Source organism: Phocoena phocoena, chromosome 3 (assembly GCF_963924675.1).
Source record: "Phocoena phocoena chromosome 3, mPhoPho1.1, whole genome shotgun sequence".
Classification (NCBI taxonomy): Eukaryota; Metazoa; Chordata; class Mammalia; order Artiodactyla; family Phocoenidae; genus Phocoena; species Phocoena phocoena.
Genome location: NC_089221.1, coordinates 54,790,454 through 54,816,205, shown reverse-complemented (window position 1 = coordinate 54,816,205; position 25,752 = coordinate 54,790,454). Strand labels below are relative to the sequence as shown.

Sequence of the window (25,752 nt, the reverse complement as noted above, 5' to 3'; positions counted from 1 at the left end):
TTACTGGAATATAATTGCTTTACAATAGTGTTAGTTTCTGCTGTATAACAAAGTGAATCAGCTCTACATATACATGTATACCCATATCTCCTCCCTCTTGTGTCTCCCTCCCACCCTCCCTATTCCACCCCTCTAGGTGGTCACAGAGCACCGAGCTGATCTCCCTATGCTATGTGGCTGCTTCCCACTAGCTATTTTATATTTGGTAGTATTTATAAGTCCCTGCCACTCTCTCACTTCTTCCCAGCTTCCCCTTCCCCTTCCCCATGTCCTCAAGTCCATTCTCTACGTCTGAGTCTTTATTCCTGTCCTGCCCCTAGGTTCTTCATAACCATTTTTTTTTTTTTTTTAGATTCCATATATATGTGTTAGCATACAGTATTTGTTTTTCTCTTTCTGACTTACTTCACTCTGTATGACAGACTCTAGATCCATCCACCTCACTACAAATAACTCAATTTCATTTCTTTTTATGGCTGAGTAATATTCCATTGTATATATGTGCCACATCTTCTTTATCCATTCTTCTGTCGATGGACACTTAGGTTGCTTCCATGTCCTGGCTACTGTAAATAGAGCTGCAATGAACATTGTGGTACATGACCACAATGAATTAAGGTTTTTAAATTACGGTTCTCTCAGGGTATATGCCCAGTAGTGGGATTGCTGGGTCATATGGTAGTTCTAATTTTAGATTTTTAAGGAACCTCCATATTGTTCTTCATAGTGGCTGTATCAATTTACATTCCCACCAACAGTGCAAGAGGGTTCCCTTTTCTCCACACCCTCTCCAGCATTTATTGTTTCTAGATTTTTTGATGATGGCCATTCTGACTGGTGTGAGGTGATACCACATTGTAGTTTTGATTTGCATTTCTCTAATGATTAATGATGTTGAACTTCCTTTCATGTGTTTGTTGGCAATCTGTATATCTTCTTTGGAGACATGTCTATTTAGGTCTTCTGCCCATTTTTGGACTGGGTTGTTTGTTTATTTGATATTGAGCTGCCTGAGCTGCTGGTAAATTTTGCAGATTAATCCTTTGTCAGTTGCTTCATTTGCAAATATTTTCTCCCATTCTGAGGGCTGTCTTTTTGTCTTGTTTATGGTTTCATTTGCTCTGCAAAAGCTTTGAAGTTTCATTAGGTCCCATGTGTTTATTTTTGTTTTTATTTCCATTTCTCTAGGAGGTTGGTCAAAAAGAATCTTGCTGTGATTTATGTCATAGAGTGTTCTGCCTATGTTTTCCTCTAAGAGTTTGATAGTGTCTGGCCTTACATTTAGGTCTTTAATCCATTTTGAGTTTATTTTTGTGTATGGTGTTAGGGAGTGTTCTAATTTCATTCTTTTACACGTAGCTGTCCAGTTTTCCCAGCTCCACTTATTGAAGAGGGTGTCTTTTCTCCATTGTATATTCTTGGCTCCTTTATCAAAAATAAGGTGACCACCATATGTGTGTGCATTTATCTCTGGGCTTTCTATCCTGTTCCATTGATCTATATTTTTCTTTTTGTGCCAGTACCATACTGTCTTGATTACTGTAGCTTTGTAGTATAGTCTGAAGCCAGGGAGCCTGATTCCTCCAGCTCCATGTTTCTTTCTCAAGATTGCTTTGGCTATTCGGGGTCTTTTGTGTTTCCATACAAATTGTGAAATTTTTTGTTCTGGTTCTGTGAAATATGCCTTTGGTAGTTTGATAGGGATTGCATTGAATCTGTAGGTTGCTTTGGGTAGTAGAGTCATTTTCACAATGTTGATTCTTTCAATCCAAGGACATGGCATGTCTCTCCATCTATCTGTATCATCTTTAATTTCTTTCATCAGTGTCTTATAGTTTTCTGCATACAGGTCTTTTGTCTCCCTAGGTAGGTTTATCCTAGGTATTTTATTCTTTTTGTTGCAACGGTAAATGGGAGTGTTTCCTTAATTTCTCTTTCAGATTTTTCATCATTAGTGTATAGGAATGCAACAGATTTCTGTGCATTAATTTTGTATCCTGCAACATTACCAAATTCATTGATTAGCTCAAGTAGTTTTCTGGTAGCATCTTTAGGATTCTCTATTTATAGTATCATGTCATCTGCAAACAGTGACAGCTTTACTTCTTCTTTTCTGATTTGGATTCCTTTTATTTCCTTTTCTTCTCTGATTGCTGTGGCTAAAACTTCCAAAACCATGTTGAATAAGAGTGGTAAGAGTGGGCAACCTTGTCTTGTTCTTGATCTTAGTGGAAATGGTTTCAGTTTTGCACCACTGAGAATGATGTTGGCTGTCGGTTTGTTATATATGGCCTTTATTATGTTGAGGTAAGTTCCCTCTATGCCTACTTTCTGGAGGGTTTTTATCATAAATCAGTGTTGAATTTTGTCGAAAGCTTTTTCTGCATCTATTGAGCTGATCATATGGTTTTTTTCCTTCAATTTGTTAATATGGTGTATCACGTTGATTGATTTGTGTATATTGAAGAACCCTTGCATCCCTGGGATAAATCCCACTTGATCATGGTGTATGATCCTTTTAATGTGCTGTTGGATTCTGTTTGTTAGTATTTTGTTGAAGATTTTTGCATCTATCTTCTTCAGTGATATTGGTCTGTAGTTTTATTTCTTTGTGACATCTTTGTCTGGTTTTGGTATCAGAGTGATGGTGTAGGCCACTTCTTATATCCCATGATGACTTATATTTTGTCCTTCTCACTGGCTCTCTACCTATTTTGTTATTTTCCTGTTTCACAAGTCTTAGAAGCAGCCTATAACAGGAAGGCATACAAGAAAATAGTGAGATACTATTACTAGGGGAAAAAAAAAAAGCATGGCCATTGTCATAGATGTCTTCAAATGCTGCTGGTCCACTCTTTCCACAAACTGGCCTTGAGAGTCTTGTGTCCTTAATACTTCATGTTCTTTCCATATCAGCTAGCTATTCCCATTGACAGATATACCCTGGATCTTACCACCTAGAACTCTCCTTAAGCTCAGACTTATCAATCATGAACCAACTTCTAACCTTTTTGCTCTCTTCGTCCCATATTCCCCTTTTGCTTACATTCAATCTCATCCCCTTACTTTCAACACACTAGTTCTTCAATATTCCTTTCTCTCCCCATTGATTATCCCCACATGTGGCTTTGCTTCCTTCCTAATCCAAACCAGACACACAAACGCATCACTTTCACCACTTTCTGCTGTATGTGTCTGCCCCATCCCCAAAACTGGATCAACCAAATTATCTGCTATCTCCTATTTTTATCTGTCACTCAACTGCTTATTGCTGCCCCTATACATACAGGGTCTCCAAACTCACTGCTCCTTGGTGTCCTCTGTATCCTTTAAAAAAATTTCCCTTCTCTGAGCCCTCTTCCCATCTCCACTAGGACCAGAATTTCACTACTCTCTTCCAGGTACCTTCCTCAACTCTTCTGTCTCCTTATTTCATAGGAAAAATTAAAACCATCATGTATGACAGCCCTAAAACCCAAGGGCTCATTTTTATGAGCTATCTACCTCCTCACTACCCCCACCTCCTTACCTTCAGCTGCAGTAGAAGAGGTGTCCCTCTCTGAACAAAGTTGATGCCTCTGCGCTGCTGGAGCAGCTTTCATAGGAGGAGAGTTGAGGAGAAATACATTTTCCAAGTGTCAGCTACAATCTATGCTTCTGCAACATCTCTAAGACCACTGCTTAAAGAACTATGTCCCAACATTATTTTCATAATTGGATCTCACAACTACATCTAGGCTCTTCATACTTATTATCAGCAAATTAGAAGGCAAGTGATAAGAAAGTCTATGATGAAATACAAATACGCTAAGTTCTTGAATACGCTATTCCAGATTCTAGTTTGGATACTTCATTGCTAACCTACCCAAGATTTATACATTTTTTTGTAATTTTTTGGTTTGTTTCCTGTTAGTCATTATCAGACCAGGACTTGAGAGCAAGGTCCACTTTTATCCGCACATGGGAACATCAGAACCAGTTTCAGCTCTGTCAAGAGTAAGTTGATAGGAAAGGGGAAGGAAAAGCACTCATGGAAGTTAGTAAAAAAGGAACTTCAGAAGATCCTCAACAGGAGAAACCTATCCCTAGGAGGTCCTTCATGCCAAGTCAATTGATTTCAACAGTAGTAAACTATATTTATAAATGGGTCTGGTCAGGAGTTGTGCAGTGTAATTACTAAGTCTTCCCTAGACGAATGGTCTTTGGAGAAACAGCACTCCAAGTCAAATAAGTTTTTAGGTAAAACCCCAGCCTAACCATTGCTGAGCCTGGCCTTCAGCACTCTGTAGAGGATTCCCCCAGTCATCAGATACATAGAATCTATTCAGTTTAAAATTTTATCAAGCTACATCATCCTTCTAAACCACTGAGGCATCCCTGGGAGATGACCTACCTCCCTTGACTAAGATCCTCCTGCAAATCTGCTGATACAGCTCTTCCTCATCCAGAAAGAACTGAAACCTTGAGAAAGAGGTCTTTAATACCTAGAATCCATGCCCTGGATTTTTGCTAAATCTTTTATGAGAAACTCTCACAGATAGAAGCAGTGTAGCATGATCCAGGCTAAGGAGACAGGTAATCCTGAGTTTGAATCAAACTTTAGATAAGATACTTCTTTAAATCTTGGTTTTCTCATTTGTAAACTGGGGACAATAACAGTATCTACTTAAAGAGTGGTTCCAAGGGTGAATTATGAAGCCCTTAGTTTTGCAGATAACAGAAAGTGTTGTCTATAATTTATAATGATTATTTTTGTCATTACATCTAAGACTCCATCAGCCCCAATTTTAGAAAGAATCTTTGCCATTGGGAAACGTGTTCAAGGGTCACGCCTGAGTCTGAGGGAATAAAAAGAAACTGTAGCTGCTAGTTGAATACATTTGATTTGAAATTCTCAGGCCAAGTCACGTCAGCCAAGACAGAACATGAGCAGCCAGTTCTTTGTGGTAGGAAAATCTGAAGACTCCCTGGACCTGGTTACCCACAGAGGAGCTGGGCTCACAGGAAAGGCTACAGCTGAAAAAATTATAGCTGGAGAGAGCAAAGCTAGACTTGGACGAGTGTAGAACAACCCAATATAAAGCTTTAGGAGGGAAAGGATTTGGGATTAAACAAGCTGTGTGTTAATTTAAATGAAAAAGGCAGATTATGACTCAAAATATGCCCCTCCACCCAACAAAGTGTCGTCAGCCTAAACATCCTCTACAGTTGTATGTGGTAGTGCTACTACAGACAGTGATGCGCACAGAGCTATGTCTGTACTTATAAATATATCTATAGCTATAATCTATTAGCTAGATCTAGATCTAGAGTCTGTATCTCTGTCTATAGCTATATGGAATACAAAGGCTATTCACCAAAGTGTTTACATCAGTTATCTCTGGATGTGTGGGATTACTGATGTTAAGAAATGTTATATATATATATATATTTTTTTTTTTGCTGTGTTTTCTGATGAGTATATACTGCATTTGTGACAAGACAATCACAGAATATTAATTTAAAAAAAAGATATCGGAGGGCATCAACTTCTCCTTGCCCTTTGTGAAAGGAGATGACGTGGGAGACGTGGACTGAGGGAAAATCCTGACGACGAGGAGAAGTCAGATTGGGACAGACTGTGGACAGAAGGTTTAAGGAAAATACCTTGAATCTGCTCATGTTTTCCCTACTTAGCTTTTGTCCATGGAATTTTATCTGTTTTCGTATTAAAGTAAAACCAAAAGTATTTTGGTTTGGCCTCCTTGTTCACCTCTCGACTCTTCCCATTGTAAAGTCCTCTGTTCACATGTTTCCCTAAAGCCGGAGGATTAGAGATAGTGGCTTTTAGATGATGTCTCTTAAAAAGAGACTAGATTCAGACACCTAAGAAACTTAAGTTTTCCAATGTACACGGTTAAGGTCACTGTTATCCCAGCAGTGAATTGTAGGCCTTGTGTCTCTTGTACCTCCTGGGTTAATATTTTGGCAGAGATTCGGTTCTTGGAAGCCACAGAAAACCTATTATGGGAAGGAGGAGTAAGAGGTGAAGATATGGAGAGAAATGAGATTTTCATGCCTGTGTGGGCTGTGGACCCTTGACTCAGAATGAAGAGAGGTTCTAGGCTCTCACTGGAGATGGGACCAACAGTTATGATGAAAAGAGAAGGAAGCCAAGGGTTTCACTGTACCTCTTGTCCTTGGGTCTTTATCTGCGGGCTGTCCTTCAATCATCCCCTGGCACCAACACAAATCTCCCTACCACAGCTTGGCCTTGCCTTCCACATCCAAACCTTTACCCTCAATGGACACCGACACTTTGTATCTCACTGGTATCTCAAACTCAAGACAACTGAAACTGAGTTATTTATCTTTCGATATGGATCTCTTTCCTCTCCCATGTTTCTTGTCTTGGGACAATGGCATTCAGTCATCAGGATCCACCCAGTCATCAGGATCACTGGAGTGTTTGAGTCCCCCATCTTTCATTTTCCAATAGTACAACCAACAGTACCATCAACCAATAGTACATTCAAGCTTGTAAATTTCACTACACTTTTCTCCTATCTCTCTATTCTTGCCTCTACTGCCTTGGCTCACGTCCTCATCATTTTTTTTTTTTTAAACTAAATCCTGTTCTTTTAATCATTTTTTTTTTTAGATGTTGGGGGCAGGAGTTTATTAATTAATTAATTTATTTTTGCTGTGTTGGGTCTTCGTTCCTATGCGAGGGCTTTCTCTAGTTGTGGCAAGCGGGGGCCACTCTTCATTGTGGTGCGCGGGCCTCCCACCACTGCGGCCTCTCTTGTTGCGGAGCACAAGCTCCAGATGCGCAGGCTCAGTAGTTGTGGCTCACGGGCCTAGTTGCTCCGCGGCATGTGGGATCCTCCCAGACCAGGACTCAAACCCATGTCCCTTGCATTAGCAGGTAGATTCCCAACCACTGCACCACCAGGGAAGCCCACGTCCTCATCATTTTTTTTCTCAGACCACTTGTAGGCCTGACCAATCTGGCTTCAATCTGTTTTAATTCTACTCAAGTCTTTTCAATCACATTCAAACTAAACATCACTGCACACCTAATAAGTACTCAGCAAGTGCTAGATGCTGAGTACACAAAGCTTATAAAAATAGATAATAGCTAATAATCATTACTCCTTACTCTGTAGCAGATGTATCCTTTATGTGTCTAATACAATTTAATCCTCACAATACCTACTACAATAGTAGGTAGTACTATTATATCTATTCTACAGATAAGCAAGCCTAGGATTACAGAGTTTAGATTAAACTGCTGAAGGACACACAGCTAGTAACTGTGGGTGCTGGGGTGGGAGCCCAGTCTGACTCCAGAGACTCAGTTTTTGATCTCTAAGAAGAGAGGTCTCTGGCCTTAAGGGGTCACAGACTAGTGGCAAAGGCAACCGATAATCAAACACATAAGTATTAACTGGTACATGGTCCTGTGGGAACATGAAGCAGAATGTGAGGTCAGAGGAGGCTTCTCAGAAGACATGATGTTTGACCCAAGCCTGCCACGATGAATAGTTCACCAGGGCACAGTAAGTACCACAGCTGACTCTTAATCAGCATTTACTGCATCCTAGGCACTGCTTTAGGTGCTTTGCACGTATTGACTAATTTTAATCTTTTAGGGTAAGAGGCACGGTCCCTATTGTACAAATGAGAAAACTTATCGCTTAACCTTCCCCATTTGAGTTCCAAGTCACACAATAAATGAATGGCAGAGCTGGGATTCAAAACCAGATTTTTGTTCCGGAGTCAGTGCTGTCAACCATTACACTCTACTGCCTTTCTACCAAGTGTAGTGAGGACAATTCAAGCAGAGAAAATAGTGTAAAGGTAAGACATATGGTGTGGGGTGAGTGGGGGCAATGACAGGAGATGAGCCCTGTTTTGGGTTGAATTGTGTCCCCCTAAAAATTCATATATTGAAATCTTAATCCTCAGTACCTAAGAATGTAACTGTATTTGGAGTTAGGCTCATTAAAGAGGTGATTAAATTCAATGAGGTCATTAGGGTGGGCCCTAATCCAATAGGACTCGTATCCTTATAAAAAGAGATTAGGACACAGGGAGAAGATGGCCATCTACAAGCTAAGGAGCAGGCCTGGAACAGATCCCTCCCTTTAGGCCCTCAGAGGAAACCACTTCTGGAGATACCTTGACCTCTTAGACTTCTAGCCTCCAGAACTGTGAGACAGTAAACTTCTGTTGTTTAAGGCTCTCACTTTGTGGTACTTTGTTATAGGAGCCCTGAAAACTAATACAAGCCCTTAGGAGTAGGTAGGGCCAGATCCTAGAGGCACTAGGAATGGACTGGTGAGTTTTCAATCATATTATCCAGCTGAGTCATACGATCTGACTAGCGTTTTATAAAGCTCGCTCTGATGGCTCTGTGAAGGGTAAGACTTGAGGCTTGGTGGGGCTCACGTGGAGGGGCAGGCAGGGAATTATGACGGTCTCATCCAAGTCAGGAATGAGGTGCAGGAGATGGATGCCAAAACCACCAGGAGGAGGACAGCCACTCACTTCCCCTCCCCACTCCCAGCACCAGCCTCTGAAGCCATCTCAAATTTCCCACCTGTCCCTGAATAGGCCACGCGCCCACTCCCTCTTGTGTCTCTGTATCTTTGTACATGATGCTCTGACTCTTTCACGTTTAATGATGCTCCAAGACCCAGCTCCAGGGGAATCTCCTCTAAGAAACTACCTCCAGATCGGTCGACACTCTTTCTTCTTTGCTTCCGTAGCCCTTCCATGGCACATCTCTATCATGATCCTCACCTCCTGTTCTGTGATGATTTGTTCCCTGCCTGTCTCTTCTATTAGATGGTAAACTCCCTGAGAGAAGGTCTAGCCCACTGACTAGTGAATGGAGATGCACAAAAGATGTGGAGTGAACGAACAAAACAAAGCCTTTAAAAAGGTACAAAGGACCATAGAAATCTAAGGGAGAAGTGGCTTCTGGTTCCACATGGTTTGTATGAAAATACATCACAAATCAGGCGTTTGGGAAGATATGGATTCCAGAAACATGACACATGTACCTGTCTGACAGCCTTGCCCTTTCTCCTTCTGGATAGAAAGAAACACTATGAAAAAATAAAATATACCTGATGCTCTAGTGGGCTTTAGGGGAAACCACGTTGGGAACAGCATAGGGGATTCCACGTGCTTGCTTACTTATGAAAGGGGGATAAATGGGTTGAATAATCCCAATACTCAGTGGCCTCTAATGGATGTCTTTTTAATTTTTTTCCCTTGGGTAATTTTCTATGTCAGGTTTGGTTTTTAAACTCACATTTAGTTAAGTATCTAGAATTTAGAAAATGACTATTGCCTCAGTAGTCTTCAGATCCATCAAAATGTCTCGGTTATAGCTCTCATTTTTAACTTAGAGGCAAAGAATCAAGGGCAGTTATCATCAGTCAGAATTCAGATGTGATGACACTCATTTCTGTACTGTCTTCTGAGGTATAGACCACGAGCGGCCCCAGTGTCTGGTTTTCAATGTGTCTCTCTCCTGAATGATATTTTTCTCTGAAGTTTAATTTTCTCTGTGGGATATATGAGCATTCTTATTTTAGGGCTGATGTCATGAAATCTAGAGTTTAAATGGCGGAGGTGATTTTTAACTTTTGGCACACATTCTTGATGGAGCAGCCATCCTCAGAGGTACCTTTGGATATCAGATGATGGGGGTGATGCTTATAGAAGCCCTGTTTAGAAAGATGACGTTACTGACCCTGTATTAATTTCCTAGTGCTGTGGTAACAAACTATCACAAATTTGGTGGCTTAAAACAGCTGAAAGTTATTCTCACAGTTCTGGAGACTAGAAGTAAAAAAGGAAGGTGTCAGCAGGGCCGTGCTCCACCTGAGGACTCCAGGGGAGATTCTGTTCATTGCCTCTTCTAGCTTCTGGTGGCTTTAGATTTTCCATGGCTTGTGCCTACATGACTCCAATCTCTGCCTCCATCTTTACCTCGTCTTCTCTTCTTCAAATCTATCCTATCTTCTCTTGTAAGGACATTGTCATTGGATTTAGAACCCTCCTGGATAATTCAGAGTGATCTCATCTTAAGATCCCTGACTTAATTACATCTGCAAAAACCTTTTTTTTTTTTTTCTTCAAAATAAGATCACATTCACAGGTTCTGGGGGGATAGAACATGGACATATCCTTTTGGGTGCCGCTACTGAACTCACCACAGGACCCAGAGTCAGGAAGTCCTGAAGGTAACAAAGGTGCTTTCCCAGTAGTGGTGATGGATTTATACAGGTGTACATATAAGCTTTTGCCTCCTTCACCCTGAATGTAAAGTGAATACACACCAACTAGCCTAAATTAGAGGTTGAAGCAGGGGTTGCAAACTGGTGAACCAAATGCCAGCTCTAATCAAGAGATGTGTTCTGATTGCCCTCCATGGTGCTTTAACATTTTTGAATTAGTTGAATATATGAAAAATTGGAATATTTTTACATAAAAATTGGAATATTTTTACATAAAAGTCCCAGGTTTCTGGCTTTTCTTGTAAGTCAGATCTAATAACACTGGGCTCACATCTCCTCTCAGTAACCAGGCTGGAGTCGGGATAGGAGCTGCCCCTTTAGATGGGGTCTGAATTCTCCACGTTGCCACAGTCCTCACCACTCCCTGTTGTTTACCCCAGGGCCACTTTACTCATGGGAATTAGTTGTTTTGTTCCTGAGTTTTTGAGTTGGCAATCCTTGCCCATGGGCATGTTATCAAGGACAGCTAAGCACTCTGGTGGAAACTCAAGCAATGACCCTGATTTGCTCTAACCATGGAGCTAAACTGCAAATTGTTGTCAAAGGGTTTGTGCAAAGATAATGAGCCATTTTAGATTCACCCTGTGTTTCCAATGGCAGCCGAGACTCATAATCCAAAGATGTACAGCCTGTTACTATGATATAGAGCCTACATTTTAATAGTCTAACTTCTTTCAGGCCCAGCCTCGTGTAAACATGATTTATAATCTTGAATTTTGCAGGACCAACTTAACTCCAGAAGACTTGCTTGTTGCTTTATGTATGGACCAAAGGTTTTATCTGTTTTATAACACCCTTTATATAATATGATGAATATTTTCCTGCTCCTGGTAAAATTTGTTTGTTGAACTTATATCCAAAGAGCTTACCTGAGCTAAATCTCCTAGCATCTCATTACCCCAAACCTTTCTCTGAGGACACACAAGGCAAAAAGTAAAAAGGAAACTCTCTTTTCAGCAGGAGTGGTTTTAACAGATATCTACTGCTTTTGCTTCGACTCCTGAGTCCAGATCATAAAGAGTTGGGAATAGCCTTGAAATACAGAGATATAGAGACTTTCAACATGCAAGACTCACCTATTATTTGCAATTAGAATGACAGTTGGCGGTGAATAATTAAGCAAACACTGACCTTGCTAGTGTTCCTACAGAGGTATTTTCTCTGGAATTAACTGTTCTTGCCCAGATTTCCCCATGCCATTCTCAATAATAATAATAATAATATGCATGATTTCTGTCTGTAGCAGGGAGATATATTTTCATGTGTGCTATTCTCATGAACAAAATCAAATTTCCTTTATACATTTCTTGCTTCTTTAAATATATTCCAATATAATAAATTCAGGATTATTTTTTTAAAAATCACATACGTGCTTTCTAGTGGGTCAGACCTGTGACATCTTTATTCATTAGCAATGAATACCAAATTGATTTAATTTAGCAGAGACAGTCTAGGTTAAGTGACCTACTAAGTGGCAAATCGAGCACTCAGGGAATACATAAAGCCATCACTTTAAAAAAATCCCACCAAAGTAGATTCCACAGAAGTAGAGATGTGAATAGCAACAGACTGGATTATAATCTATTAACAAGCCACCCGCTTTAGTGTGCCAATGAAGAGAAGTTCTGCTTAGTATATGACACAGAAAGAGACCTTCACTTTAAGAATGATTAAATAGCATGTCTTAAAAGAAACATCTCACTGTGTACCTCATGAACGACGCAATAAGAAGCTTAGCTGCCCACTTAGGTAATCCAACAGAGCAATTCTACCCATTTCACTGAAAATATTCTGGAAGAAATTCTTCTGTCTAATGGAAGTAAGACAAACTTCCTTCTGATCTTTTGCTTGAAATGTGAAGGAGCCGAATGGTAGAGGGTGCTCACTGACTCTCAGGGACGGCCACCAGATTTTCCTCTGTGAATGATGCTTATTGAAGATCATGGTGTGAACTGAGCAATGCGGCAGGCCCAAGAAGAGGAATGCTGATTAGCAAGACACGCGGGCTGTAACTTCCCCATCCTTGACATCTGTCACTGGTTTCTCTGAATAATGAATTCCGTTCCTATGTATTACTTTGCGATAGTTATAGAGTCAGAGGTGTAATTAGTGATGATAAATAGCTATACGTGAGGATACTGCAGCTCGATCCGTCTTCATTTTTCAAATTGTTCCTTCTTTATAGAGAAAATAGGCATGGCCATTAACGCTGGCAAGGCAAGCCTGACTAAGCAGAGATTGACAATGAAATGATTTACAAGACGTGTATTCCAAAGCTTGTAGTTACTTTTTCATTCGTTTTCCCTAGTAACAAAATAATCTTGAGCCATTAGCTCTTGTGTTTGAAAATTGTCTTCCCCAAGAACACAAGACTTTAACCTCCAAATAAGTTAGTTGGTTTTCTTTTTTTTTTTAATGTTTATTTATTTATTTTCTTATTAGTCATCCATTTTATACACATCAGTATATACACGTCAACCCCAATCTCCCAAATCATCACACCACCACCCACACCCCCTGCCGCCTTCCCCCCTTGGTGTCCATACATTTGTTCTCTACATCCGTGTAGTTGGTTTTCTAAATGTCTTTGTTAGTAACTTTTTGTCATTCTTTAAGCTTACAATAACTTCAGTACTAAGATCACCATTGATATAATAAGTATGTAAAAATTATCTAATGAATACCTGCTACCGTAGAGAGCTCAGGGAAAAGAGGACAAACTAATAGGACACGATCTCAGCCCCAGGTAGCTTGGGATCCACTGAAGGCGGCGACACGCACCAAGTGCAGCATTTAAATAGCAATATTAGAGAGATGACAGAGAGAAGGACTGTCACAAACAATGAATGTCAGGATAAGCTGGGGTGGATGGGGTGTGAAATGCCAGTATAATGCACAGAAATGGAGAAGGCATCTTAAGGAAGTGGGATACAGGTCCAAGAAATTTAACTATAAAACAGCTGGATTTGATGAAGAGCATAGTGATAGAGTGTATGGCCTCTGCAAAGCGGTCCCCCTGGGGAAGTAATTGAACATCTCCATCCACCAGTTTCATCACATGTAAAATGGGCATAACAGTCACTATCTCCCAGGGTTGTTCTGAAGGCTGAATGAGACAGCAGACAGAGCGTGATTAGCGTGACTGGCCGGGTGTCTGTGCCACCCTGGCAAAATTATTATGTTCCTAATTATATTCTCCCCAGTTTTAACAATAGTTCCAAAATTGGAGCTATTTCCAATTTCCTCAATTTCTAAAGTAATTTATGATACATACTGTAGATAAGTGTCATGAAACATAATTAGACATGTTGACTTTGTTTCCTCCATTGTAGCCTAAAATGCCTTTTTGAACCCTTTTATGCTTCTTGTCTCCATGAATTTTTATAAGTTAAACTCCTAGAAGGGCCTTCTTATGCAACATTACTAGACAAATAAAGCTTTTTAATTTGGGTGCATACGTGATTTGACAGCTACAGAGTTTGGCCTGGCCCCAGGTTTGCAGATTGATAAATTAACAACCTCTCAGCTTGTCTGCGTGTGTGTGTGTGTGTGTGTGTCTTTGCTGTTTCTTTTTCCTGAGATTTGAAGACCCATGATATGAGCAATTTTCCAAACTTATGGCATCCTTCTGGCACAAATCACTGTCCCCAGAGGCTAGTAACTGGCTTCGGTTGCTATGTGAAGAATCCTTTAACACCACCACAGACATCTTGCCCAGCTAGGCACTCCCTCTCATGTCTTCCCCCACGACCCTGGTGGGTTCAGCCAGGTGGGTAGTTTGAGCCCTGGGGGGTAGGATGGAACTTTGTAGGAACCCAGAAGCAGTGAAATGGGGGCACCTAGATGAATAGGAGGGTGGTTTTGTGACCTTCCTGGCACCTCCCTATCTCTTTGAACTATTTTAGCCCCTTCTTGCATAGGCATCCTCTCCCTACCGCCCACCCCTCCTTCCCGGGGACCTATGGGCTCTCGACAGGATTCTGCCAAGATTACAACACTGCTTAATAGACATACTGACTGGGGTTGCCTCGTCAGCTCAAGTCAGGTGCCAGCAAACCTGCCAGATGAGGCCTCCTTTCCTGTTTCCCAAACTTTCCTGCTTCTAAGCCTGAACTGGGACACCTGCCAAAAATGCAGATTCTGATTTCATGGTTCTGAGGTAGAGTCCAAGTGTCTTTTTCATCCAGCCCACGTGATCCTTATGATCTGGCAAATCTGGGAAACACTGATGTAGCCTTCATGGGGCACCCATCGCAGCCTGACATTGGATCCTTGCATGTAAGAGGGGTGTGTGTGTGTTTGTGTGTGAGTGACCTTCCCTGATGTCAAACCACAGTTCTGACCACAGAGTCAGAGGCCTGGAAGTTTTGGAAGAAGCATCTAATGCCCAATCTAGTTTCCAGGCACGTAAACTTTGAGATGTAAAGTTTTTTAATCCTCACCTAAAAGTCTATAAAAAAGGAAAATTCCAAGTTCCAGTTGCTCTCTTTATTAAGCACCTAGACAATTTTGCATCAGTAGTGAAAACTTCCTAGAAACTGGCTAGGGAGAGAGGGAAAATTAAGTATTTGTTGAGAAAAACAGAATGAATAGATACGATAGCTGTACTTTGAAAATTTACTAAGCCTGCTTAGGCCTCACTTCTGAAGATTCATAAACCTTTAGATTTAAAATTCTTTACTTTTAGATTTAAGATTCCATTGTTACTTGAAAAAAAGTAGTATCCTTATGTATGTTCTAAAATCTTCACAGTAAAAAATACGAGATGTATTATCTATAAACGACTCGTCTCATAAAATTTTTCTGTTTGGTGCATTTAGGGATATGAAGATCTACAGAAATAAAAACATTCTCTTGAGCTGTATCAATTATATGACCCTCATCTCTCCTGCATATCTTCAGGAAAAGGAGACATTTTTTCCATCACTTGTACAGAATATCTAAATAGGCAGCGTTCATGCCCAGGAATAATACATTTTCTCCTCACTGATAGCAACTGGGCTGAGCCACTCTGTAAGTTAACTCCCAGCATTCAGTTTTAAATGACATGAATTGTAGGATGGCAAGATTTTTTAAATTAAAAAATATTTATATTTGAAGGTCAGTAGACAATAGTGGTGTATCAATAATAATTTCCTGATTTTAACCCTTGTACTGTGGTTATGCAAGATTGCTAACATTTATGGAATATGGGTGAAGGGTATATAGAAATTCTTTGTGCTATTCAAAAAAATTCTTGTGTGTCTAAAACTGTTTCAAAAATTAAAAGTTAAAAAATAATGAGTAATTTAAAATTTAGGTATAATATGATAAAAATTCGTGTATTTACCATGAATGTCAACATTCTGCCTTATTTGCCTCATTTTGTTTTTAAGGCAAAGCTTTAAAGAGACAGTCTGCTTTTATATCACTTTGTTCTTCCACTAGCAGTGAGTGGAAGTGCTTAGTACTGTTAGACTTTCTAGTTATCTCCACTACAATGTGTCAAGAATGTACCAAAATGTTCACTGCAGCTCAATTTACAATACCCAGGACATGGAAGCAACCTAAGTGTCCATCATCGGATGAATGGATAAAGAAGATGTGGCACATATATACAATGGAATATTACCCAGCCATAAAAAGAAACGAAACTGAGCTATTTGTAATGAGGTGGATAGACCTAGAGTCTGTCATACAGAGTGAAGTAAGTCAGAAAGAGAGAGACAAATATCGTATGCTTATATATATATGGAATTTAAGAAAAAAAAATGTCATGAAGAACCTAGGGGTAAGACAGGAATAAAGACACAGACCTACGAGAGAATGGACTTGAGGATATGGGGAGGGGGAAGGGTAAGCTGTGACAAAGCGAGAGAGAGGCATGGACATATATACACTACCAAACGTAAGGTAGATAGCTAGTGGGAAGCAGCTGCATAGCACAGGGAGATCAGCTCGGTGGTTTGTGACCACCTAGAGGGGTGGGATAGGGAGGGTGGGAGGGAGGGAGACGCAAGAGGGAAGAGATATGGGAACATATGTATATATATAACTGATTCATTTTGTTGTAAAGCAGAAAGTAACACACCATTGTAAAGCAATTATACTCCAATCAAGATGTTAAAAAAAAAAAAGAATGTAGTTTGTTTCAATTCCCATCACCTCAAAGACTAGTGAGGTTGAACATCTTTTAATAGGCTTATTGGCCGTCCAGGTTTTTCATTCTTTATACTGTTCTTATACTTTATAGAAGCTTTTGCGTAATCTGGAGATAAGCCCTTGTTTGTAATATGCATGCAAATCTCTTTCCTCACTTTGTAGCTTGCTTTGTTTATTATATCTTTTGACTGGTATATTTTGCATTTTAACATAGTCACGACTTCCCATCTTTTTTGTTTTGTGCTTTTTGTATCTCAGGTAAAAATTTTCCACCTTCCCAAATATCCTGATAGTTCTGATATTCTGTTCCAAAAGTTCTGCTTTTAACACTTAGGTTTTAATCTTTATGGAATTTATGTTTGTGACTGTTTTGAGACTCGGATCTATTTTTATCTACTTGCTCCAATTTAATGAATGATTTATCCTTTTCCAACTGATTTTTAATGCTACATTTTATAACAAGTTCTCTTACATGCTTGGATCTATTTTTTATTCTCTGTACTGTTCCTTAATTTATCTGTCTATTCCTGCACCAACACATCCCTTTAACTTTACCATACGTTTAAAGTAAGTCTTATCAACTTGCAGGTAAAGGTTTCCATTCTTTTTTCTTTGAAATTATTTGGCATTCTCAACTATTTAATCTTTCACACATATTTTGAATATGGTTGCCAAGTGAAAAATATTTTAAGGTAGTTTCTTTTTTATTGGAATATTATTGCATTTATAGATAATTTTGGAGGAAATAACTATGACATGGCACTGCCCTATCTATAAAGATGGCATAATTCTCCATTTATTGGGCCCTTCTACATTCTTCAATGTTTTAACTTTCTCCATAACTATCTCATAGATTGTTAGATTTCTGAATACCTTATTATTATTTTATTTTTTGCTTTTTGTTTTTTCTTTGCTTTTGCGAATGAGATTTTTTTCTATTTTCCTATTGATATCGTGTAGGAACACTATTTGAGTTTTGGGCAGTAATTTTATTTTATACCTAGGAACCTTACTGAATTTTCTTATTAGAAATCTAGGTTCCCAACTCTTAATCCTCACTGGAAAATAAATAAAATGAATGAAAGAGTTGGAGTTGAAGATCACAGGAGGATTTTTTGGAGACAACCAGGGATGTGCCATGAGTCAGTCGTTCCCACCAAATGGAAAGAGATGGGTGGGAGCTACTTTCGCCTTCATCTTCAGCAAGATATTAGGGATCTAAAGAGCCTAAAGAAATGTGTCCTCTACAGCCTATGGTTCTAGGTGAACTAGGGTTCCTGACTTCCTGTGGGAAATGCAAAGGGGATGGCTGAGCAAAGGAAAGGTGGCTGTACTAGTGGCTTGGACCATTAGAATTGGTCAGGGCAAATGATGCTGGAATGCTTCTTATGCATGAGATATAGTTCAATGGAGAATGTGCTTGCGTAGGGCCTTTACAAGTCTTGTTCGAGAGAACTGCCTCGATGGGTAAAAGGCCACAACAGAAAGAAACTGTCAGATATCCAGGGAGTAGAGGAAGGAGCTAATGATCAGTTGGACTCGCCACTCCAGGGAACTACAGGTGAGAAACCCCTGATAATGGGGGAGGGATGGCTAAAAACTAAAAATATGCCTCTGAGAGATAGCCTTAACCCCAAAACTAGAGGAAACTAAGATCACCTTATGTTATTCAGAGTGACTCTACAGGGGATGAGATGGCCCTAAATTTCATTCAAGGATAGGGAAAGAACTAGAATAAATGTAAAAGGGCAGAGGGAAACACAAAGAAAGTTGTTTTCTGATTACATCCCATGAGTCCTGCTTGTTTGGTGTAATCGTGACATGATATATGAGAGGTACTATGTTGTATCTAACCTCTATATATATTGTAGAGGTTAGATACTGGGTGCTCTGGAGCCAGATTTTTGAATCCTAGCTTTGTCTTTACTTAATGTTTAACCTTTCTCTGCTTCAGTTTCCTCCTTTGTAAAGTATGACATTGTGCTGTTATAAGCATTAAATAAGTTAATATGTTTAAAGTGCCTCAAACAGTGCCTGCCATGTTGTAAGCAGGGAGCAAATGTTAGCAAAGATGATTAAAATAACTGTGTTTATAGTTAATTGTAAAAATACTCAATTACTACATAAAGTTCATGTGTGAGAGATATAATACACTTACTGAAGGTATTTGAAAATTTGGAAACGGTTTAAACAGTGCAACTCAATTATTTTCAGTGTAATGGCTTATCTGAGAACAGACTTCAAGTTTTTTTTTTTTTTAAGATGAGAACACAGTTGTTTTTTTTGTTTTTTTTTAAGTGTCAGGGAGTTTTTAAACTTTTTATTTATTTATTTATTTTTGGCTGCGTCGGGTCTTCATTGCTGCTTTTGGGCTTCAGTAGTTGTGGCTTGCGGGCTCTAGAGCGCAGGCTCAGTAGTTGCGGCGCTCGGGCTTAGTTGTTCCACGGCATGTGGGATCTTCCCGGACCAGGGCTCGAATCCGCGTCCCTGGCATTGACAGGCGGATTCCTAACCGCTGTGCTACCAGGGAAGTCCGAGGACAGTTTTTTTTGCTTCCCTTCTAAATTGAAGGCTGAACCTTTTCATGAAGACGGCAGCGAAAGCAAAGAAGGAATGTTGGCTGTGTGATGCCCCTGCCCCTCCCAATGCTGAAACCAAAGCAAAGGCTTTGACGGCCAAGGTGGCAGCACTGAACGGCACCCACAAGCACAAGAAAAAGAAGAGGCACACGTCACCCACCCATGGCAGTCCAAGATACTGCTGCGCCGAAGGCTGCCCAAACGTCCTCGGAAGAGCACTCGCAGGAGAGACACGCTTGACCACTACACTGTCACCACGTCCTGCCTGACCACCGAATCGGCCATGAAGATAGAGACAACGCAACATACCTGTGTTCACTGTAGATGGAAGGCCAACGAGCACCAGCTCAGACAGGCTGTGAGGAAGCTCTATGACTCTGACGTGGCCGAGGTCAACGTCCTGATCAGGCCTGATGGAGAGAAAAAGGCTTATGTTCCACTGGTTCCCAACCATGATGCTTTGGTGTTGCCCACAAAATTGGGATCACCTAAACTGAGTTCAGCTGACTAATTCTACATATAAATGTTTCACCATAGAAAAGATAATAAAGGCTGACTGTACTTCTAATTGAATATCACTAGTATTGAAAATTTCACAAAACCATGCTGGGTGGGCTCTACAAAAATTCATGCTAGGTGACTTTAGGGGCTGAAAAGCTTTTTTTGTTTGTTTTTGCTTGTTTGTTTGTTTTTCCTCACCTCTTGTCAATTCCCTATTGATTTCCTTTTGGACTGCTTCCGAACTCTCCATTCCCAAGCATTCCATCCTATCCTCTATCTTGATCTCAAGACTACCCGCTAACAACTCAGAGAAGATCATTTGGGAAGTGGTGCTCCAACTTCCTTTCTAACCCCCTATTCCTCCCCCTATTTGGTTTTGCTTTCCTAAAAAACAGTTTCTTCCTTCTTTCCAAGGTGAACTTCTCAATCCAAGTTCTCATTTCTGTCCACTATTAGCTGCTCCATTAATTACCCTCTCTCAACTTCATGTTCAAATTTTCCTCCAATGTTTTTTTATCTGCATGGTATCAGAGTTCCCACACTAAATCAAGAGGAAGAAAAATATTAACAGAAGCTGAAATTCCTCATAACGAACCAAAATATCTCCAATCCAAAGGTGAATAGATAACACTATTTAATCCATCATAGGGTTGGAGGCTGGAGGTGGGAAGAGGTAAAGGGGGTGGAGAGACATACCCATAACACAAAATAAACTTCAATTAAAAAAAATAATAACTTGGTTTCTTGTGCCCCCAGACAACTGCTGATTTGCTATCACTTTAGATGAGTTCACCTTTTCTATAATTTTATATAAATGGAAGAATACAATAGGTCCTTTTTTTAACCTGGATTATTTCATAAATTTTTTTATATACATAGCTCATTCCTTTTTTTGCTGAGTCGTATCCCATCATAAGGATGAAACATAATTTTTTTTCTCTGTTCACCTGTTGGGCACTTGGGTTTCTTTTGGGAGTGTTCTATCATAAGTAAAGCTGCTAAGGAACACTTTTATACAAGTCATTTATGGACATACACTGTCATTTTCCTTGGGTAAATATGTATGTGAGGAATGGCTGAGTTAATATGGTCCTTTTAAGCAAAGGACAAACTGTTTTCCAAAGTGGTGTACCTCTCTGAACATTTTAAACATTTCCAACGTCCATTTTCTGTGGGGGGGGGGTAAATTATATGAATGGAAAATATGCGGAGTTAAATAGTGTGACTAGTACAAGATAAGGTTTCTAAAGAAAAATCATGTCTAGTCAGCTATGTTTTTGGTCAAGTCCTAGGAATGTAATCCTCCGTGTGTGCTTTGTTGAACAACACACTTCGAGTATTCAACAACCTGAGCACATGTGCCAAAGAGAAATGCATTCACCGACCAGATAGCAGCTGCTCTTGGAAGGGTGGCTGATGAACCGGCAGGGCTATGGCAGCACTGGAGGCTAAGCAGGGTGGCCTTGTTCCAGGAGCCTAACGCTCTCATTCAGTTTAACGGTTTTGGCAACATGTGCTACTTATGTCGTCCTTATTTTGATGAAGCTTCCAGTTTTCATTACCCCCGTGGGAAATCTATTTTAAACAAGCCGCTGATGGCACTGTGTACATACACACACATGTTCGCACACAGAATTACATATAGAAGCCTAGATATCTTCTCTTGCTCCACTAAGACTGAAGGTCATAGTTGTGACTCAATCTGTGTTACGACCATCTGAGCATCTTTTCACTTCTGAGTTACTAAACTGAGTAGGAAACCTGTGGCGTTGACTTAGCAAGCTTCCCAAGCCAGGGCTAGGATAAGCAGAAGGTCAGTGTGGACTGGTGAGAGAAGCTGGATAAACTCCAGCCTGAAACTGTGGGGAGAGATAAGGGGTCACGCTGTGGCCACTGGAGGTGGCGGTGGGACAGATCATGATTAAGTACAAATGGTGTCAGGGTGGCGGACTGCATGTAGGAGGCGCTCTCCTGGGTACTGCTGATGGTTAGTCCCAAACTTTCTGCTGCATCACCGCTCAACCAAACTAAGAAGAAAGTCTCCTTAGAGATGCCACTTTGGCGAGTTACTGGCTTTCTCCATTTAGTTCTACTGCACTCCTGTCCCCTGCATTGCATAATGAATTAAAAAGCACAATGCATCAAAACTGTGATGCAAGACACTTCAGGGCATTCGGGCTGCACAGAGATTTCTAAGTTATAGCTCAGCACAGGCTTCAGTGATTAATTTTTGTTTTGGGCCAGGCCCTCCCTGTTTTGCTTCCCTCCAGGCTCTGGTTCTTCCTCTAGGCTTGACCTCTGAGGCTTATTCAATTCTCAGCCCAAACCAAGGCAGGTCCACTTTAAGGGATCACGGTCTTTTCCTTACTGACTCTTGGGCTCCTTGCAGTTTCAGGGTGAAAGGGTCTTCTTGCACCGACCTCAACCAGATCCCTTAAACAAAGGGGGGACTGTGCCTTCCTCTCCCCTTCTCCATTCTGGGGACCCCAGAGCATCTTACACTCTTCACAGATAACAGCTGCCACGTTTTCCCCAATTCTCTGGTTCTTTTTAATTCCAAACTCTACCCTCTTTGGAGAAACCCCCAATTCCCGTTAACCAATACACTTCCCTCCTTTCAGAAAACCACCTCTAGGCTGTGCCGCCTCAGATAGCGTCACTGCCAGGAGCTCAGTGGTTATACGTAAACTAACAAAGTTCACTGGGAAAAGTACGGCCCTAAACTTAGTTTATGGAAAGGACAGGCTTTTAAGCAAAAAAGACTGAATTCAGTTACTAACTGGGTAACTCTAGGCAAGTTACATTGAACCTGTTTCCTAGTCTGCGAAATGAGGATAATAATATCTATTTCTCGGGGTTGTTTATGAAGATTGGGTGGGATGTTGTGGGCAGAATTACTCTAAGCCATGAGTTTCTTTTAATGCATATGGTCAGGGAGGGTCACAAAAGTGTCAGGCTTGGTTTCAATCTCGACTCTGGTACCAGCTGTGACCCTGAATAGCTTGCTTAATTCTTGGGAGTTTCAGTTTCCTCATCTGTATAATTAGGCTAATGATACAAATGCCTTGAAAGGATTAAATGAGACCAGGCATTTTCCTATGCACTGAGCCTAGTATTTTTGCATAAAAATGACACAGATCCAAAGGTTAGTATAATTAGAGAACTTAAGATGTCAAGACTTCCTGGAATTCCCATTCCGCCCAAAGCAGAGGATCCAGTACTTTCTGCTTAACCTTGCTGATAATTTTCAGATCCAGACCCCAGGAAAAGCAGTCAGGGAACACATTACTTTCTACCCAATTCTGAACAATTGGAAACAATTGGACAGGAATGTGAACATGACTCTCACCTTCAAATTCATAAGAGCTGTGGAAGAAAACGCCTGATGGGGTTTGACATGAACTTCAGGGAGCCAGTGGCCCCAAAGCCTGACTCTTCCGTTACTCATGCCTGATTGGCTCCCTTTCCAATTGGAAAGGACTTTCCGCCCTTCTCCTATCTCCACACTTGGAACCCTGCTCCTATGTCATTGGAAAAAACTGAGGTCATCCAGCACACACTTCCTCGGTTTCCCTACCTTCCACCTTCCCTCGTTCGTCTGCATCCATCCTCACTGGTCTCCTTTCCTCTCTGCATGGCTGACTCTTAATGCTCACCATCCATCTCATTCTTTTATAGGGGACCTCAGGACAATACTAAATTCCCTTGAATCATAAATTCCTTTCTTTCTACTTACTGCCCTTACTCTTCTTTCCTCAGGCGCAGCTATTTTCTTATTTCTCTCATTATATAATTGTTGTCCTCGACCCTGAAGCTCCTTCAAACTGCTCCCCTCCCTGTCATGACCAAAATTCTTCCACGAAGAGTCTACACACACCAACTCGGTTCCTTGACCACCTTATCACAGAGCTGCATCTGGCCTCTGCCAGCACCATTTCCCACTTTCTGACCCCTCAAAAGACAAAGGTTTTGTTTTGGTTTTCGGTTGCCTGGACCCCTCTACAGCCGGTGACACTACAGACCCACTCTTCTCTCTTGGAACTCCTCCCTCAGCCTCCATCACATCCCTTCCCTTTGGTTTCCTTCCTATTTTTCTCATTATTATTCCAGAGTTTTCTTCATGGCCAACTCAACCTCTGCCAGTACTCCCAGGTGGAGTTTGCCCAGACTCTGCCCATTGCCTTGCTGTTGTTCTTAGTTTATTCACATCCCTCGAGCAATCTCATTTACCCAGGACTGGCTACATAACTTGTGAGGCTTAGGGCAAAATGAAAATGCAGGGTCCTTTGCTCAACAATGATTACAAATTTCAAGATGACATGAGCAGAGCATGGGTTTCAAGCATGGGTCCTTGGCAACTGCACGAGTTGCATGTTCACGAAGCCGGCCCTGTGTTCAACTGTAGAACTTCCAGTGCACAGTGTCTCCTAGGTCTGTGTTTCCAGCCCAGACCCCTGTTCTGTGCTCTAGGCTTAAACACTAGTTCTGTATGAACATCACTCCCTCTTGCTCCAGGTAGATTTTGTTTTACTCCTGATGCTTTCACTCGCCAGCTGTGTGATGTTGGGCAAGACATTCACTGTCTCTGAGCTTCAGTGTCAGTGTAAAATCTGCAAGGCTATGCGAAAGCTTGTGCAAGTATCAAGCTGGTAAGTAATCATAGATGTTGATAACATACCCTATCAACAGCTATAAACTGTCCACCTTCATAAAAGGTAAGAAGTCCCAAATCAGGAAGACTTGGTAGCTGCTACATTATGAGTGCTGGCTCCTTACCAGTGGTTTGGAAATTGTGCACATTAGGACAAATAAGTAGTAACCTTTGCAAAGAGCTTGGGACTAATTTTTGCCCAAAAGTTGTTATTTTAAAAAATACACAATATTATACTGCAACAAAAGAAAAAGGACTCAGAGTGTTCACGCACCAAAGATCTAGTCAGTCTGGTTCTAGGAACTTGACATCATGTGCTTTGATCTGATGGCCAGGCTCCCATCTCATATAAGCAAAGAAAGTGGACTCACGCAGCAAAACCAGACCACTGGGCTGCAAACGCCCACAGTGAGATTGCTTGTTTGGTGAGTGATGGGTGTTATTTCCTACTTTCTACTGGACATAACCAAGATATCCTGCTGGAATCTAAAACTCAATGTGTCCCACACAGAACTCAACCATGCCCTTCCTTCTCAAAGCTGCTTCTTTTCCTCAATCCTGTATGTCAGTTACTGACCACCAAGTCACTGAAGCTAAAAACCCGATCAGTTTGTACTGTGCTCTCCCTCCTTTACCCCGGCAAAACCCAGCCCCTCCCCAGACACGTCGGAAGCAAGACAGAGAGTAAGCACATCTACAGTCATAGAGAGGATGATGGTCAGATGTGACAAGATAAAAATAGAAAACGGCACTGTATGACAGTACACATCATAAATAAAAAAGATAATTTACCACATAAGATATTGTTTATAATAATATTGATTTCATATTTATAGCCCCAATCATATTAATACTATGATTGATATTCTTCTTACTTTTACCATTATTTCTCAGGTAGAATTACCATCCAGACTATTTAAAATGGCCCATAAATCAACAAGAAAAAGCAGACATACATCAAGGAGTATGCAAAGAAAATGAGCAGGCAAGCCACAGAAATAACAGAGATGATCCACATCCTTCTCAAAAGGATCTCAATCTAGTAATGATTAGGGAAATGCAGATTAAAATGATGAAATAATTTCCACCTATCAGATTGGTTAAGAAAGAAAAGAGGATGATTAGTTTTGACCAGGTGGTGGTAAAGGGTAGCGTCTGAAGGCAAACGCTACTTAAAACGCATACGCCTGGGGCTTCCCTGGTGGCGCAGTGGTTAAGAATCCGCATACAGATGCAGGGGACACGGGTTCGAGCCCTGGTCCGGGAAGATCCTACATGCCGCGGAGCAACTAAGTCCGTGCACCAGAGCTACCGCGCTCTAGAGCCCACGAGCCACAACTCCTGAGTCCGCGCGCCTAGAGCCCGTGCTCCGCAACAGGAGAAGCCACCACAATGAGAAGTCCACACACCGCAAGGAAGAGCAGCCCCCGCTCGCCGCAGCTAGAGAAAGCCCACGCGCAGCAACCAAGACCCAACGCAGCCAAAAATAAACAAATTAATTAAAAAACAACAACAAATAAAACGCATATGCCTTTGAATCAGAAATTCTACTAGGTGGTTATGCTAAGAAATTCTTGCACATTTG

General features: G+C 40.9%; 1 pseudogene; it reads left to right on the top strand.

The window, feature by feature from the left end:
* Window positions 1-19,020: 19,020 nt before the first annotated feature.
* On the top strand, window positions 19,021-19,526 carry LOC136120174 (large ribosomal subunit protein uL23 pseudogene; annotated as a pseudogene).
* The last annotated feature ends 6,226 nt before the right edge of the window (window positions 19,527-25,752 follow it).